At 36.2% G+C, this 17,016-nt stretch overlaps 1 protein-coding gene across 1 annotated transcript in view; it reads left to right on the top strand.

The window, feature by feature from the left end:
* The window catches only part of PLXDC2 (plexin domain containing 2), a 370,639-nt gene that overhangs the window by 134,127 nt on the left and 219,496 nt on the right, over nucleotides 1-17,016 (top strand). The window lies entirely within an intron of this gene.

Here is a 17,016-nt window from a genome sequence, read left to right as displayed (position 1 = left end):
AAGTGGTCAATTTCTCACATAGTTCCACAATCTTCAACAAACTCCACTTACAACTGGATTCTCTTTGCACCACAAGATGTAAATTGTCAGTTCCCCAACCAGCTGGTGGTTTCTGCGGCTGGGAGAGGGCTGTCAGCCAGTCTATGGGTTGAAATGTTGGCGACGGAGCAACATTAACATGGAAAGATGAAGTCGCTCAAAGGCCATTAATTCCCAGGCTGGTGGCTGGACCCTTCCTGGCTCTGAAGAAGAAAGAAAAAATAAATCGTCTTGGTGCTTACTGTGTCAAGAAGTGAAGTCAAGAATTAGCACGTATGTGGGAGAAAAACTTTCGCGAGGAATGTAGGAAAGAAACAGATGAGCATACAATTAGGGGATTTAATTTCCAAGTCTGGAGGTCTTCTCAGTTAGCTGTAAATGTTGGATAGTATCTCTTAGCAACTTGTAAACTCTGCCCAAAGAACCTAGTAGGCACTGGGCAGAGTTTTGTTAAATGAACGAATGAGTGGATACCTAAACTTCTACTGTGATTATGTTTAGTACCAGAATTATGCCAGGTTCAATCAGGAAACAGGCCATACTCTGGTCTTGATTATTAACAGCAGCTCATAGAAGGACCTGGGAAAAGGTCATAATTCTGACTTTCATAATTAAAATTAAGGTGTTAGACTGAGTTATTGTTATTCTTTCTATTTTCATAAAAGTCATGTGAACACATAGTTTAGAGAGTTGAAAACCATCATTGCCCCTGGTATGTCCCACTTCCCAGAGGCAATTATTTTGCCTTCTTTTTAGCTGTTTCTAATATTTTTCTACACATACCTAAATAATATCCTTATGGTGCTAGCTCTAGTTTTTTAATTTTAATAATTATGTCTTAAAACACAATGGAACGTGAGATTCTAGCTCTTCAAATTAAATCCTTCCCCCTTATCGCACACCATCCCCTCAACTTTCCAGTATTATTATTATTAGCTTTATTAGACAAGCTGAGACATGTCTTTCATCTCACTTCTCAGTTGGATTCCCTGTTTCATAAATTTCTTAACTTTTCCTTGATTTTCTCTTTGATTTTGGTATAATATATCCTCCAGTAGTTTATTGGAAAAGAATACTTGAGTGATAAATATCTGAGACTTTACATATTTTCAATGGTGTACCCCATGCAAAATTGGCCACATACTGAATTTTAATTTGGAATTCATTTTTCCTCACAGGATTGAAGACATTATTCTTTTGTCTTCTGGTTTCCTGTGTTATTATTGAAAAATTATAAGTCATCTTAGCTTCTCTCTTCTTTCTCTGTCAGTTTCGGACTCTTTGGCTGTCATTAGTGTTCAAAAATTTTATGATGATGTACACAGATGTGGGTGTATTTATTTCATTGGAGGGCATCCAGAGGGTGCTATCAATCTGGAAACTCATGAGTTTTGGGAAATAGTCTTGGATGATTTTTTTTAAGTTTTTCCCTTTTGGGGGGATTCCTATTATTGCATTGGGGGGCTGAAATAATATCCTATTTCTGTCTCTTATTATGTTTTTCATTTTCCTTTTTTCTTTTTCCATCTTTCTCCCCTTATTTTTTTCTCCTCAGTGTTCTCTTTCAAGCCTCCTTGTATTTCTAAAATTGAAATTTTAATTTATTAGAGCTCTTTCTCTGCTCTTCATTGTTTTCTTCAAAGAAGATCCTGTTCTTATTTCATGGATGAGTTATATCCTCTGATCTTTCTGAGGATATTAATGACACTTCTCGTATCATTGCACAATATCTGTTTCATTCAAATTGCCTTTGTTCACTCTTTTTTATTAGAGACATTCCTCAGATGTCTTCAAGTCCTTGGCCATTTGCTCATATTGCGAAGTGGGATGCTATAAAGCTGATTGTCATTCATTCTACATTGATCTGTGTGAGCTTTTTGTTGGAAAATTCTCCGTAGCAGTATTTGTCAGTCTTTGTGCTGGTGAACCATGTATATCCACATCACCTGGAAGCTTGTTAGATACAGAAGCTCCAGCCTCACCCCAAACCTGCTGATCAGAATATGTTCTTTAACAAGACCCCCAGGAAAGAGGCATTACCCTGGAGAACAATCTTCCATTCCTCTGCTTGGGGTACCTAAGACTGCACATCAGCATTGTAGGAGGCCAGTAAGGGAGGGAGCAGAGCTCAGGTGTTTCCACATTTAGATGATGACGCTTTAAGTAGTTTGATTATAGGGCAGTGTCCGGGCTTACAGAGTTGCCTAGAGATTATGTCTTAATCAGTTCAGGAAGACAACACAGTACCATAGACTAGGTGGCTGAAGCAACAGATATTTATTTTTCACAGTTCTGGAGCCTGGGAAGTCCAAGATCAAGGTGCCGGCAGATGGGGTGTCTGGTGAGGGCTCTCTTCCTTGTTTGTAGACAGCTGCTTAGTGGAGCTCACATGGTGGAGAGAGACATCTCCTGTGTCTCTTCTCTTTTTGATAAGAACATTAATCCCATTAAAGGGGACCCACCATCAAGATCTAATGTTACCCTAATCACCTTCCAAAGGCCTCACTGCCAAATATCATCACATTGGGGATTAGACATTCAATATATGAATCTTGGGGGGACACATTTGGTCCGTAGCACCTGGTGTCCCTCTGTTTTAGTCTTTTCCAACAGTAAGCCTTCAGTTTTCTATGACATTGAGCAGATAATCTGCTGGTCTAGCTGCTTCTTCATTCTCTTCAATTTTCTGTCCCACCCTCCTGATGTACCTGGTAGATCCAATTTCTGAGCAAATCATCCTTCTATTTTTCTGGCAGTTAAGACTTTGTATGTCTCCCGTCTCTTCTATTTTCTTTATGAATTTTAAAGATCCCAATGCTCTGATTTTAGTGAGTTTTAAAGTGATCACAGAACCTAACATGTAGATTTAATTCACTGTCTCTAATCTGAAGTAGATTGATTAATCTTTAAGGTTCCTTCTGACTTTCAATTTTTGCATGTCAATTTCTCAATTATCACTTATTTTGCTGTCTTTATAATTTACTTTTATTCCATTGTTTAAAAAAAATCTGAGCCCTTTCATTTACATTTCCTTCACATAAGCAGCAAAAAATGTTGTTAAAAGCATTTACATGTGCATAAATCTTCCTCCAATATCCTTTTTCAAAAAAAATTTCTTTTAGGTGTATAGAGGTTATTTTAATGCACAAATTTAATTTCAACCCAGCTCTCGGGTCAAAGTAAGTTATTATCAGCAGAATTCAGGGTTACTGAAGGGTGTTAGAGTTTCAGAAACATAACAGCAACAGGTGTGTTATTTTTTTACTTTTATCCTTCAGTAATTACGTGACATTTGAATTCTGTTTTAAAAGTGTGCTACCAATCAGTCATAATTTCACATAAAACTCGGCAGTTAAAAATTTTTTATTAAAATTGGACCTGCTGTTTGGTGAGTAGTAAATTGAGGGTTTGGGAGGCAAATGATTAATTACAATGATAACTTATTGACCACTCAGCAAAGTATGGATTATAAGATGATTATGTTCTCCTAATTATTATTTGTGGCACCCACGGAAAGGATGGAACAAGAACATAGTCAGTATCACGATAAAAGTGTTTTTTTACCGATGTACAACAAGAACCAAAAGGTAAGCTTATTAATAAAAGATCTCCCATTTGAAGATTTTCAGTCTATGTTAAAGTAGTAGTTCTTCAGCCGAAAATACATCTTCCTGTCTTTATTTGCTACGGGACCTTGATTTGCCTCCTGCATAGCACTTGAAATGCTCCCATAGAAACAAGGAGACAGGGACTAAGCCAATTTTGTGATACTTCTGTACAGTGCTAAGTTTGTATCTCCTGAGTGTCACTCAATACTTGGCACACACTCGATAAATAGTTTCGTAATAATACAAGTCAATTAGATAAGCTGTACTTCTTCCTTTCATCAATACTTTTTAACCAGTCTTCTTCAAATTTTCACCTGAGTTTCTTGGGTTTTTACTTTTCTCCCTGCTTTAGATTCTGCAAAGGTACCACTTCAGTCGTTTGCCTTATGACCAGGGATTAGTTCAGTTACTAAACATGTGGGAACTTGAGCTCCCTCTTACTGCCTCTTAGAATAAACTTGCCCCTGGGTATTAACATAGCAAAGAAATGACTAAGCCTAGATGATCCAGGGGCCTGGCCTTTGGTTCTTTTTCCAATGAATCTTTATTATTGGAAATCTTTCTTTAATAAGTGTTTCCTTTTCTTAGTGTCATACATCCTGGTGTCATTTAAAGCAATATCAAAGCATCTTAAGTGCTATTCAGATTTTCTTTGATGATTTGTATAGTGCCTCAGGCTTTTTATTTCAATTATATTCTGCTAAACTGTTGACATAGGAGACATGAAGAGATGAGAGTAAATGTCAATTTGATGGCATGTCTCTGCATTTTTTAACAGCAAATGATTTATTATATCTCTTTTACATTTAAATGAATGGATTTTTGTAGTAGATCTATCTAGTTGAAGCTTTCAGTGTATTGACAGACTTTAACAAATCTTGAGAAGGAGCCTATAGTCCTGCCTGTCCCTCACAGCAACTAATTAACCACTAAACACACAGCCAAGGATCAGTTACAGTTGTGGTGTCTAGTATCGTGGTCTGTTTGCGCTGCTGTAGCAAAATGCATCTTAAGTGCATTTTGGTGGTTTAAACAACAGACATATATTTTCTTATAGTTTAAAGGCTGGAAGTTCATGATCAAGGCAGCTGCAATTTTGGTTTCTGGGGAGGGCTCTCTTCCTAGTTTGCAGACAGCCTCCTCCTTGATATATCTTCACATGGCATTTCCTTGGTGTGACCAGATTGATGGGTGTGGGGATCAAGGGATGGTGAACAAGTGCACTCTGAGATTTCTTCTTGTAAGACTACTAAACCTATTGGATTAGGGTGCCACCCTTCTGACCTCATTTAACTTTCTTTACTTACTTAGATGCCCCATCTCCAATTATAGCCAAATATGAGGGAGATACAAACATTCTGCCCCTAACATCTGGTTATTAAAATTTCTTGTGTTTATCATTTTGACTTGGTCTTGATTAATTCATTCAGGCTTAAATTCTAAAGTTTTCAAAAATAAACCACCATAACAGTTTTATTTCTTTATTTTAATAGATAAGATTGGCATTTAATGATTTTTGTGACAATGAACATTATATGAAATACAAGAAGAAAAAGTCATTTTTGATTCTCAGCTGTTTTTGACTCAATTATGGAAATGTAAACTTCAAAGATTTTCAGTAGTGCTATACGTCCGTTTTTATGCTTTAAAGTTAATTTATTTTTAAGATAAATTTTCTTTGCCTCCTGTCATTTAGTTTATTGAAGAGGCAATGCACTTTAAGCGATTTTATATTTGCTTCTTTTAATTCCTATTCCACATCCTTGGCCTTAAAGATGATGTAGTAGGTGTAGGCCTTTATAGATGAAGAAACTGAGGCACAGAGAAAAGAGAAACAAGAATTTTGGTACGTTAATCTGTAAAACATGCTGTTTTTCCTTTTGTCAAATTATGTAGTTTGAAGTGTGGGTGAGACTTGAAGCTCATTCTGCTGGAAATGATTTAACAAATGAATTGATTGTAAACGTGATGAAACAGACAGTCCTAGCAGAAGAAATGCTGTGGGATTCACAGGGACATCTGACCTCTCTTTTTTTATTTTTTTATTTTTTTATTTTTATTAACCATAGTTGTGTACATTAGTATGATCGTGGGGTACCATACACTTGGTTCATAGATCGTTTGACACATTTTCATCACATTAGTTAACATAGCTTTTGTAGCATTTTCTTAGTTATTTTGCCAAGACCTTTACATTCCACATTTACTAGGATTCACATATACCGTTGTAAGATGCACCACAGGTGTAATCCCATTAATCCCCCCTCCTTCCCCCTCCCTCCCCCCTCCCTCCTTTCCCCCCACCCTCCCCTCCCTTTCCCCCTTCCCCCTATTCTTAGGTTATAACTGGGATATAGCTTTCATGTGAAGGTCCTACATTAGTTTCATAATAAGGGTGAGTACATTGGGTACTTTTTCTTCCATTCTTGAGACACTTTACTAAGAAGAATATGTTCCAGCTCCATCCATGTAAACATGAAAGAGGTAAAGTCTCCATCTTTCTTTAAGGCTGCATAATATTCCATGGTGTACATATACCACAATTTATTGATCCATTCGTGGATCAATGGGCACTTGGGCTTTTTCCATGACTTAGCAATTATGAATAGGGCTGCAATAAATATTCTGATACAAATATCTTTGTTATGGTGTGATTTTTGGTCTTCTGGGTATATGCCCGGTAGGAGGATTACAGGATTGAATGGCAGATCTATTTTTAGATCTCTAAGTGTTCTCCATATCTCTTTCCTCTTTTTAGTAAGCTTACCCAGAACTTGGAATCAATCTTTGCACAACCTGAGGGTTGAGATGAGTTTTCACAGAACGACTGAAGGTCAGGCTGGTGGGTGTCTATTTTGTTTTTCAGTGGGTCTTTTTTGTCAGTTTACAGCCAACTCATTGTGAATGGTATCTAGCAATATAAACACAAAAATGTTGAATTATATAGTTGATACAATAATAGATTCTTTCAAATTAGCATGGCACCGAGACTGAGCAGCATGTCTGTTCCGTGAAAATTAGGTCAACTTAAAGAGATGGCCAGTGTCATGGAGATCAACCATGGAAGTTCTACTGTATTTTGGATTGTGTCTAAAGTACCAAAATAGAATATTTACTTCATTGTGATTTTTAAGATTAGTATATTCCAACTGATGCCACAGATATTAGAAAGGAAATCTTTACTATATGACATCATTTCTAAAATTGTATAATTTGGCAAAGATAAAGTATGTTAGTGTTCTCACTGTGTAGAGATGAAGTCAAATGCTATATTGTTTTCAGGATTCTTATTTTCTGGGCAATATATTTAGAATAGGTGATAAGCTCTAAAATGTTTGTATTGGCAACCTTCAAAATAGGGTTATTGATGCTATATTTAGATGTCTGGCAGAATAAAACCAGTTGGCTATGGTTTACTTTGAGAAAGAATGACTAAATAAGAAAATACCTGGGAGATGATTAGCAGAACATGGAATTAAAAAAAAAAAAAGTAAAATATGCTTTGAAGCTTACCATAGAAAACATGGCATGCTGTTATCTTATCTCCTACACCAATGTAAATGAAAATATAAATCAAAGAAAGTATTTGATTTATATCTTGATAAGGACTTTCCCCATTAAGGAAACCTTCTTGGGTTAAGGACAAATAATTGGGTATACTTCTTCCTGTAGGTAAGACAATTTTTCCAGAAAAGCCCAAAGGCTATTATGATATAATTTGGACAGTCAGCCATCAGATGTGGTGGTGGTTTCTTCACCAGGAGAGAGTGTCGAAATATTTTAGCTAGGATCTTTTGAGGGGCAGAAGCATTTTCCCCACTTTTATGGAGTATTCTCTCCAATGATATATGTTGAAAACAAAGATGTACAAAACCATACTTGTTAAGCTTTATCTGCAAATATAATCCTTCCACCTTTCCTTGAGTCAGAATTGTGCAAAAGTAACTGAACAATCTACTAGTTTCCTACATTAGGGTACATTGTGTTGACTTCAATTGAGTTGTTTCTCAAATATGTATATAATGTGGCTTTCTCAAAATTATTTATAAATTAACTTTTTCCTAAGCCAATTAGTAATTTTAAAAAGTTTTCTATCCCATAGAAGATATTTAATAATATTTTAAAGCCCTTCATGTTATTCACTATTTTAATAGATAGTTGGGTTTATTTTTTTTCAAGATAAAATGGAGTGAAGCTTATTACTAGGAAATTGTATAATTTCCATCATTTAGCAACATTTTTTATTTCAAAATATTATTTCAATAAAAAAATTTTATTTCAAAATAGTAAAGGTGCAAGTGTTTTTTTGTTTTGTTTTGTTTTTTTACGTGGATGAGTTTTATATTGCTGACGTCAAGGCTTTTCGTGTCAAGGCTTTTTGATTAGAATAGTGTACCTTGAACCAGATAGGTAATTTTTATCCCTTTTCCCCCTTCTTCTTCCCCTTCCCCTCTTCTCAGTTTCCAGTGTCCTTTGCACCATTTATGACTGTGTACACCCATCATTTAGTCCCCACTTATTAATGAGAGTATGGGACTTTTGTTTTTCCATTCCTGAGACACTTGACTTAGGGTAATATTCTCCAGTCCATCCAAAGGACGTTATTTCCCTCCTTTTTATGGCAGAGTAGCCCTCTGTGATATTTATGCATCACATTTTCTTTATCCATGTTGTTCAGATATTGTTTATTATAAAATAAAGTAATTCCTGCCTTAGTAATCTTCTGAGCATTAGTGACTATCTAAAAAATAATCATTGGCAATATCCTTGAAAGTAGTTCTTGCCCAATAATGAAAGACATTGGTTAATTATTTTATGAAATTCAGGTGTTTTTCTTAGCCCTTTACTAAAGTAGGGCCCAGCCAGGCCTAGAATTTTCCTAAACTTGTAATAAGTATTTAAAGCAAAGGCTCTTCTAGTTCACCTGGAATTAACTTTTATGGGTAAAAAACCTTTTTTCAAAAAAGTAATTCAAAGATAAAGAGAGAAGCAATTGGATTCTAAAAGTGTGAGAACTTTGCTCATCTGTAAGTGTTGACAGATTACTTTGGAAATGTGGATTGCCATCTCATTTTGGTGTCTTAACCCTTAACTGGTTGTTTGTATGTTTTAGGGTTATATCACAAAAGTTGAAGTCTAATTTTAGTACAGTTTTTACTATCTTGATTTCGTTTTTTAATGTAATTTTGTTGATTGTGGATTATTTACAATGTTACTTAAATTGTGTAATCAGCGTAAATACATGCAATCATGCAATTTAATTAGGGAACGGTATTTTGGAAAGTAATGACAGAATTCAGACAGTCACGGCATTTTAGAAATTCTTGGGAACTTTCTTTTGAAACTGCTACTTGGATAAATGGCAGTTGATATTCAAATTTAAATATTTTTCATTTCCAAAAAAATGTGAAAATGTCTTATTAAATTCAGTGGAATCAGATATAGTATTAAAAATACGATATAGTTTGTGAATAATCAAAAAATTTCAACTAAATTTATACTAATGTTCATTTGTATTTCTCATCATTTTCTCAGTGTTTGGGCTAATGTTTTCTCATTCTTGGGGATGGGAAAGTAACAAGATAATTTGTTTTTCAACTGAAAACTGTAATTTAACATGAACAAACATTTTTTTTCCCCATATCAAGATACCTCACCCTTAATACAGGCATGAGTTAATTGTAAAGGGAAGTGGTAAGTTGGTAATGGCATGGTCTATCTGATTTAAATTGATACAATTTACAAAATATAATCTGATAGGAGTCTGTGTGTTGGCTGTCATCTATGGTCACTGGATGTTGAGTCCAGAATAGCGTGGACTCAACATTGGGCTATTATGTTTCTGACCCACAAACTGAATATGGTGTTGTGATAATACGGAATCAGATTGAGTCTATCGGACATCTGGCAGCCTTGATTTGGTGGAAGACCCTTGGTGATTTGGGCCCCAAGTAGTGATCATCTCTGACACTGGGCACCATTATAATAATTGATTCCATCTGGCCTATTATGGCTCAGAATTTTCACGTTTTTCTTAGTGAGGCTATTGGCTGTGATGGGTTCTTGTTTACTGAAGTTTCTATCTCCCCTGATGGGCAGAGTCAACCTTTTCATGTGCTAGGACTTAGCTCTCACTACAAAGCTATTACCAATACCGGAAGCAAGAGCAGTTTAGGACTCTTAATGATAATTGGAGAGTTAACATAAGGTATTTTACCAAGTGATTTTAGTTGTTTATTGTGTTACGGATTCAGTGAACAGTCATTCATAATTTTCACTAACAAAATAAGGAAACCTGAACGCAAGTGTGGAATATTTAATAAATGAGTCAAATGTAGCCCAAAATATATCAATGAGATATTTAGCTCAACAGTAGAAGCATAGAGAATTTTTTTGTTTTTTTTTTTAGCTTTGAGGTACCAGAAAGGCTGTAAAGCCGCACCACTCATGGTACAGACAGGGTCAGGTTACAAACTCCACGTGCTTTCTGGGTTCATGATGCAGTGGTCTTTACCAAAAATCAAAAGTACCTTATTAAAGATAGATTCTCGGATTTAATTAAAAATGCCCTTTTCTTATTTATAGATTTTTGCAAATTATGGCTTATGTAGAAATAAACCTGCTCCCTTAATCTGACAGATTTGTCTCTTAAAAATCAGCGGAGGCTCTGAATTCCTTCACCTTTGTTCTTTAATTCTAAGATGGGAGGTTATCCTCATCACAGTAAAGCAAGTGCTGAAATGTACTGAGTTTTCCTTTTTCTTTTAAATCTGTACTAGAAAGTTAGTAGAAAATCCTCCATTAATGTGAAGATTAATTATTTATTTTAGGGGACTTCCCAAACCTTTCAAGATATAATAAAAAATATAATCAATATTAACGTGACATTACTTTCTCCTCTGTTCATATATGAGCAGTCTTTTGTTTCCTCATATTAAGAGGGTTACCTGATGGGATGCTAAGTTCCTTATTTGCTTTCACGTGGTGGATGGTTTATATATTTTTACTGTTTCAGCTAGCACATTTTGCCTAGGTAGCTATTATTATTATTATTATTATTCAGATTGTTTTCTTGTGTTATGTCGGTAGGCTTTGTGACAGATTGCTAACTTGATCCCTGAAAGATTATTCAGATGTGATTTAGGTGGTGAAGACTCAGCATCAGAAGTTAGTGCTGGCTGCTTTCCCTGCCCACCACTCACCTCCCCACGTGCAACCATTTGCTCTTATGTAAAGTGGGATAATATACACGCCAAATACGATACTGACCCAAATGAGGGTTAGTCATTATTATTATTAACATATAATGTATAAAACATTTTTGTTTTATAGCCCTTAACACAGTTTTATTCTATTTATTTTAAATTCCTATATTAACAATAATAGTATAATAAAGAGTAAAATAAAAATAGTGTAATAAAGAGTGTACTACACTCTGTAGAATACTTTAGAGTTGTCTTAAATTTTCCTAACAAGGGCTCATAAGGCTGAACCTTGTTTATGTTTATCATTGGAAAACGGACCATTTTTATGTATCAAATTAAAACGTTGATGATTTTATTTAGTAGTGAAATTATTACATTTCCCTATTAGACATTACATTTTAAAAGTCTAAATTGGTTAAGCCTATAGTATTGTGGATTGAGTGCTGGCTTCACTTAGATTTTCTTATTTTGTTTCATTTCATTTACTTTTTTCTTAATCTGCCAAATGTCTTTCAACTAAAAAAAAATTCCTTCTAATGACCTGGAATCCTGCGATAACTCAAGTCCCAGAAGAATAAAGACAGAAAATAGGGGTGTTTGCGGCACCTACCTCTTTAATTGTAGTTCTTTATGGGTTTACTTCTCTGCTGCTGTAGAGATTGAATTCTTATGCCTCAAACTTCTAGAGTAACTCTCCGCTTGTTTTCTACTTTTAACTTAAAACAGTTCTCTTTTCATCTTCTTTATAGCTGTTCAGTCTCACTGGGCTGTGTCCACATTCTTCAAAGACATGTGTTATATTTATTACCTATTTTATTAACCAAAGAGAAGAGCCACGTGATGAACTGCTGCCCTAAGTGCTGCTGAACGTTGCTCAACTGGCCAGGGAGCTGTTTTGGAATTAAGCTCATCTCCGATACATAAAAGCTTTTACAGATTTCTTTTCCCCTTGCATTCTCCTTTTGCTACTCTTTTCTCTGACTATTCAGAAATATGATTAAAAACTAAGTTGGGCATGAAATTGCATAGTGGTGGTTTATTATCACAAAGGGAGACAAAGCAAAATCATCTCAGGAAAAAGGCTTATAGCACAAAGTCCAGGAAAACTAAGGTCAAGTTTTCAGGAGTGCTTTCTAGACAGGACACATTTCAGCTTTCTAGAAGTGAGTTGTGTGAAAACACATAGGAAATGTTGTCTAAACTTGAAGTTCCTTAGAAACTCCATCCCTGAGGATTTAGTGGAGGCTGCTCAGATGGCTTTCTTTGTCTAGCATGTACCCAAATTTCAGACTTCCAGATGGAAGGCAGGGGTTCAGCACAATCTATTCTGTTTGCCCAGTTTAGATACAATGAGCCCCTTTTATCGTGTGGGGAATGGTGGGAACCTTTGCTAAATCTAAGTTTCTAGGATGTCGGCCAAGGGCCAAGCTTGCAAATAGGCCTTTCTAAGGATAGCAGTCTCTAGCCTACTACATTAACTCTTTTCTGTGTAATCCCAGGTTCAAGTGGGAGTAGGTGCAAAAGTGTTTTAAGGAGTTGGGGAAAAGGAGATATTGGACTATAGAGAGGAAAACCAATTAGCTCTATTTGTGGGAGTCAAGGGAAGGTCTGTTTGAAAAGACAATATTAGAGCTGTCTCTTGCAGTAGTTGTTAGATTTCCAAGTCTTAGATGTAGGAGGTGGTCCTTCACCCATGCAAGGGTAACTATTAATATAGTCATTGGAGAACAGATGATTAGGAGATTCTGAGTGCTGTGAGCTCAGAGCAAGAGGTAGGGAGCACTTAGAACCAGAGCCTGAAGTGATTTGTAATTGGGTAGATAAGGAGAAGTGATAGGTGTGGAGAAGAGATCGGAGAAGGAAGAATTTGACAAGAATAAGACCAGATGGGAGGCAAGAGATAGTGGAGCTTTGACCTAAGTCACCTGTGGGTAGACCTAGAGCATCTGACAATCCTCAACTCAAGAGATACAGTGAATGTCCTGGGGAGCTTTAATAAAACAGGGCATCCAGGTCCCACCCAACCCCCTTAGTATCTCCAGACAAACTGTTCTGGAAGCTTCACCTTCTGTAGTTCTCATCCTTTACAATGCTACCAGTGGAAACCTCAAAGCTGGGGTAGTCAGTTCATTGATGAACATACCCAAGGATAAATCTATTTTTATAGAATTTCCTCTTTAATTCAGCAATAAATGGAGATGTAAAACCACATGGCTGCCTACTTTAGCCAAATGTTTTCATCTATTCACTGATCCATCTTGCCAGCAAATCTGTTTGCAGTGAACAATCTGAGTGTTTTGTAGAGGATTCACAGAGGTGATTTGGTTCACTTGTAAAGTGGGGGACAAAGTGTTTCTCAAAAGGTGCAGTAATGATGGATCCTAATTCATTAAGATACATGTCAATTTACACAGCTACTTCTTTGTGGTTCAGAGTGTCATCTGTATGATTTGTATGCAGGACTCAAGAAATGTATTAAAATGTTTTCAGCATATGATCATTAGTTAAATGTGAGGTATAGAAATAAAGGCATAAGAATAAGACATAAATATAAACATACCCTTCTCAGCACAGCTTTCTTCTCTTTTGCTTCTATTTTATGTTATTTTAAAATATCTGATGACAAAAAAGACTTGCAAGGTTTGTAAAGAATAAAGGGAGGAATCACATGAATTATTTATTCTATACCACGTTCCTATATAGTCACCTTAAAGGAGTCATACATGAGGAAAATGGGAAATTGTAGCTAAATGTGCTATTTATAAAATATTAATTACAAAATTTTATTAAATAATTACAAAATATTCCCTACCTGTTGGCCACCTTTTTGCAAAATTTTATAATGAATATTTTGTAAATAAAGGTACATTAAGCTATAATTTCCCCTTTTCCCTATGTATGATAAGTTTAGGGATGACATTTGGATATTAATCTCAGGCATTAACTAGACATGGGGTTTTATAATACTGTTCTACTGAAAAACCAATGAAGTATTTTCTTCAATATAGTTTTTCTGCTATTGTCATCAAAATAACTCGACCATGGGTTAAGATCAAATTATATAGGGGATACACAGAAGTGTGTACCTCTAAAACTTTCTCTATGTTTATCCAAATGGAAGTCGTAAGATACATTTAATATTTCCATGCGCTATCTGATTCACAACTATAGTGGGATACATTGGAAAAATTACATTTGAAATTTTCCATCGGTGGTTTAATTAACATACAGGAGGTAGAAAGCAAACAATCTGTTCAGCCAGACGATTCAAAGCTCCCTCCTGTTGTTTTTGTTTTCACTACAGCTGGGAAGGGAAAAATTACATTACATACATCCCCTCTAAGTGATTCGCGTTGGTGCTGATTTAAGGAGTAATTTAAAATATTTTTATGAGTTTGAAAGCATGCAAAATGCATAGGTTTAATTCACAATATAGATAACTGCAGTATGGTTTTTCTGATTATCTTATTTCTGTGAAACATCAGTCTTGACTAAAAAATAATTCAGAAAGGGAATGAAAATCTAAGCCAATTTCATGCTTCAGCCTTGATAAACCATGTACTACTGAATTACGAACATTTCCTGTACTCATGATTGGGTAGCCTTGCTTATTCATAACCTAACCAGAGAAAAAGAATTAGGCTTAAAATGCCAACAAAAGAACAATCAAAGATATTCAGAAAAGCCGGGCCCTAAAATTCACAAATTTTCTCAGTAGAGAACCTCTCAAGTTTGTTTTCTGAGATCCTGTGTACTCTTTGTAAACACAGTTAGAGCAAGTAAGTGATGCGGTTTTCATGGTTTAAGTTTAATTCTAGGAAGAACGGGGATGGCAGCAAGTCAACATTTGGCTGTAAGAGTTGTCGATGGTGACAGCAAAACGGAAAATAAGAAATTATAAACCACTGCTCAATGATGGGGGCAAATTCAAACCCCCAGCTGTCTGGAGACTTAACCCGCCAAGTCTGGAACACAGATTCAGGCTCATTCTGTGCGGGGGCCTACCTGTCTGCTAAAGGCTGACTTCGAATGTTACTACAAAAAACAAGAGCTTGACACATTAATCAGACTTTTCAAATTTCAACTTCAGTGGGAAATGGAGACTTTATTGCTCCTCTGTTCTGAAAATCCTTTTCATCTGTTCCCTAGAGTAAGAAAGCAGAAAGAAAAATGAGAAAGGGCAGTTGAGGACATTTAGAAATAGAAGCTTGCCTACTCCCTCCCCTCGCCGGGGCCCCAGAGCCTAGTGTGACATCATGGGACCTAAGAGGGATTCTGCAAAGTACTGTTTTATTCAGTGCCATAATTATGTAAAAAGAAAATGGTAAAGTTAATATCAGGGAAGAGAAAATAACACCTATTTAAAAGAAAGCAAGGGCTACTTTGAAAATCTGTTTTGAAGATTTTAATGAAGACTAATTCTTAGAAGTTGCAGATAGGTTTTTTTCCTGATTTACATTTTGGAGGACTTTGGAGATGTTTTTGGTAGAAGCTGTTCCCTTGGTGTGAGGATCTTGTTTGTGAATATCCTTTTTCTATGTGGGACCATGTAATCCATATCCAGCCCTGTGTTTGTTCCCATTTTTATCTGGGTTGACATTCTAACAAGAATCCTACGTGGATCTTCAGTTGCTCCTGCATGCCTATTTGTATCACACAGCTGTGTCGGTGGCCTAACTTGGTGCGAGCGACCACCCAATCGCAAGGGGAATGCGTGTGTCTGACACTCACCTAAGTGTTACCTGGTTGTTTTCAAATTTTATTGCCCACCTGTGTTGAAAGCTGCCTCATACATTTTTGATAATGAAGCAGTGTATATAAATAAGGCAAATACAATTGCTTTACGTGGCTTTGCCTAGAATAATACTGACACTTCCTTAGGAAAAGTGATCTGCTTTTTGCAGGTAAGGTATTTTCATTCCCGTTTAAAATATGAGGTCACACTTTATTGGGGCAAGACATGATTGCAAGAGGGACTTTGCCTGACAATTGCAATCAGTGTAACCTGAACCAAAGAGACTTTTAAAAATTAGACTGGGTCCCACAGCCAGCATACTTAACAGGAAGAATTTTAACCCAGGACTGCTGAAGCGTTTTTTCACTTACGTAATTCTGCCTGGTCCTATGATGCTGTTCACTCACTTGTTCTGACAGTCAGTAAACATTTCCTGAGTATTGTTCAGCAGCCAGTAGGGACAATAGCGTTAATAACAACAAAAAAACGAGCATAGGACTGATTAAGTTACATACTTAACTATATAGAGAGGTGTTTTTCAACCTTTTTAAACTCATGGCACTCTTGAAGCTATAGTTAAACTTCCCCTGCACACTTAAACTATCAAAAAAAGAAGAGTCAAAAAAAGAATATACTTATTATGCTTTGAACTTTTTGTGAAGGTGATTTAATTAACCATCTTTACAAATTTTCCGGCACACCTAAGACCCTCTCAGGGCACACTGGTGGAAAACCACTGATGGAGACGCTGGGTGAGACCACACTTGGAGCTTTATTATGAATTCTTTTCAGCCTGCAACAATTCAATGAATTGAACACAACACTATGTTTCCCTGGCTTTGGGGTTTCTGTCTATGGGGTTTTGTTCTTTCAGCTTCTGTTGTCTTTTTAAGCTCTAATATTCTGTGAGCCCAAGGAGAAATATGGATGGTGGATGCTGTGGGAGTGTTTCTCTCTGGGCTGTATCCACCAAGGCATCAGGCAATAGGGGGCCTTTTAGATTCTCTGTGAAACCAGAGAATAGCCTCTGTGTTTAAAAGAATGATCAGTACCTTTCTGAGCCAAAAAGGAGCTATTTAGACCATTAGGCGTATGATTAGTAGTGGAGCCTTAAGTTCATTATTAAGAGTTCTAAGTCACTGATCCAGTGTTATGATAAACTGCATTAAATACAGTTGGGGATTTTGGAATGTTGTTGCATTGAGGGGCACATCGCCGCTGTAATTAAATCACTGCTCTATGAGCCCTTTTGAACTCGTCTTCTCCCAGTTATAAAGCCCATCAATTCATGTCTTTGGGTAATGGTTGTGTAGAAGAAGGCTGTTCTTCTTATTCAGAAACTTAATTTCCAATACCTGGGGTACACCTTCCCCAGCTGACCCACCGAAATGAAAGACGGAGAGTAATGATTAAATCTCATTTCTCTTCC

This window comes from Nycticebus coucang, chromosome 20 (genome assembly GCF_027406575.1).
Source record: "Nycticebus coucang isolate mNycCou1 chromosome 20, mNycCou1.pri, whole genome shotgun sequence".
In the NCBI taxonomy this organism is placed as follows: Eukaryota; Metazoa; Chordata; class Mammalia; order Primates; family Lorisidae; genus Nycticebus; species Nycticebus coucang.
The sequence above is the reverse complement of the archived record's forward strand: the minus strand, read 5'-3'. Positions and strand labels throughout refer to the sequence as shown.